The 2,305-nt window shown below is 33.3% G+C and overlaps 1 long non-coding RNA gene across 1 annotated transcript in view; it reads right to left on the reverse strand.

Annotated features, from left to right (window-relative positions):
* Positions 1–821: 821 nt before the first annotated feature.
* Positions 822–2,305, reverse strand: part of LOC108623654 (uncharacterized) — a 9,161-nt gene continuing 7,677 nt past the window's right edge. Inside the window, exons 2-3 of the long non-coding RNA XR_001916551.2 lie at positions 1,804–1,942; positions 822–858 (exon numbers count right to left, since the gene is read on the reverse strand). This is a non-coding gene — a long non-coding RNA (uncharacterized LOC108623654). The remainder of the gene's footprint in view (positions 859–1,803; positions 1,943–2,305) is intronic.

The raw sequence follows: 2,305 nt of genomic DNA on the forward strand, positions 1-2,305 counted from the left end.
ACGATAGTCCGGTCCAAGGTTGCTCATGAACACCTCGGCTACAAATTCAACATGAATTTATCATTAAATTAATTCATAATGTGATTTATTAAATCAGTAGTTCTGTATTTTTGTTCATGTCACTATTTTTACACAGACGTAAGATCAGATATAAAAGTATAGAAAAGTGAGTGGAAATATTGACGTAAATAGAAATTGGGACATTTATTATATGTAATTAACTCACATGAAAATCCTTTGAACCCTTGTGCTTCTTGAGATAAATCCCTGGGTCCTATGATGGTACCAATTATAAAGTCAAATATAGCCGCAACAATTATGGCAATCAAGAAATTCTGAGCCTGCGACAAATGCATTAAACAATTATTTCAATCGAACGTTGCTGTATTAGTAGAATTATTTCAATCAACTCCTATTACCTTGGACTCCCATTCCATGCCAATGGCACAAATCAGTATCATTACTATTAAAGCGAGTGTTCCAACGATCCTGACATCGTTCACTCCGTTATCAATGATTTTCAATCCATGTTCTTTTAATAAATCGTTTAGAGAGTCGCAGAAGCCGATGGTATTCATCGAAGCCGATACAGCGTTCGCGAATGCGAAAACAATACCGACGGACGCGCCAAACTCAGCTCCCAGGGTTCTCGATATGATAAAATATATACCACCTGTAGAGAGATTTTAATTTCCATATTAATTAAAATTATCGTTGACCAATTTCTAAATTGTTTGGAGTTTGGAAAATTGGATATGCGTGTATTAATTATAATTAAACTGTCCTTGCGATTATTAAAGTGAATTTACTAATTTCATAAAGGTGCTCAATGATGGCCTCTTGGCTCGGCGACTCAATCTATAACACAAATCAACAAGAGACGCTTTTCTAAATTTCGCTAATTACAACTGAATTAAAAAAAAGTCAGCAATTAATTAATATTTAAACTAGGACCACTTGACAAGTCTTACATTTGCAATTATTTATAACTATTTGCTCATATTGTCATTAATATTTCATTAAGAAAACTAATAATAATTATTATTGAGCACGTATCAAATAAGAATATTTTTCGACAATATTTATCTTTGTATTAGAAGAAACTTATTTCATTTCCTTCCCTGTTCACGTATTATATTTCTGTATTTCTGAAACACGTGATATCTTTTCCTGAGAAGGCGTAGTATCCTATTTTTTGTATAGTGTCTGTCAAGGATGAAGGACACCAAGGACGAGCAGAAAAATCGATCAGAGGGATAGTATAGTACACTACGACAGTGGCGGAGAAAGTAAGTAGTAAGTCCCGTTATTAGTCAGACATCGGTATTCCCTGCGTACGCGCTACGTCCATGGTCGCATTGTATTTCATACACTTTTCATATTAAACACGTAAGATAGAATTGCAGATCAGGCTTAAATATTACAGCCAATAATTGGTCTGTTAATTATAGCCTGTCAATTTTACGTCTTTTTCAGTCGACAGGTAAAATTACCTCTCCAAGTTTTTCCATTGAAACGAGATCTTTAAATATCTAAATACCATTGCAATAGAAGCAGAAAGACTGTGAAACAGCTATCATTTAAATTATGAGGAAACATTCCACCGACATGTCGTGAAAGTAACTCTTTTTGTTCAGATATTAAAAGTAGACGTTCCTCGTTCTAAAATAAAAAAGGTACTTCATCCAAAGCAGAGACGACGAACGTGATTGCAATTTAGTTTCAAATTAAAATAAAATTCGAGACTGATGATTTTATGATAACATCTTATTATTATTTTATTATAAAATTGACTGTACAGACCTGTAGTGGTCCAGTCGAGGAACCACGTCCCATAGTCCACTAACGTTTAAAGTCATTGGTGACCTCTTGTTGTTTTGCTGACCACCGATTACCTCATCATCCATAGCTTTAATCGACTTTCAACCACACCTGGTCAAATCTGTAACAATCAACCAACAGTTAAATAAATAGTAATTGACTTCTGAAAAATTTTTTACTAATGCGAGATCTGAGTTTGAAGTCTGGTATTAATTAATGTTAAACAGGAAGCTCGATTCACGCGAGGACTTTTCGTAGAATAGGATCTTATCATAACTGACATGTGTTCATTGCTAATGGGAAAAGTACTCGATGTGCCAGTCACACATACAGCTTCAGTCAACAAGAATAGTCATATAAAATTATTAATTATTCTTAAGTTTCATTAGAAGAGATAGTATATGAATTTTTAATTTAATTCATTTTTATAAGAATTTTTAATGAAGTCTGTAAGCTACATTATTTTAAATGATAATTCCTGATT

The sequence above is a fragment of the Ceratina calcarata genome, unplaced genomic scaffold (assembly GCF_001652005.2).
Source record: "Ceratina calcarata isolate Rehan_Ccalc_2016 unplaced genomic scaffold, ASM165200v1 scaffold284.2, whole genome shotgun sequence".
NCBI lineage: Eukaryota > Metazoa > Arthropoda > Insecta > Hymenoptera > Apidae > Ceratina > Ceratina calcarata.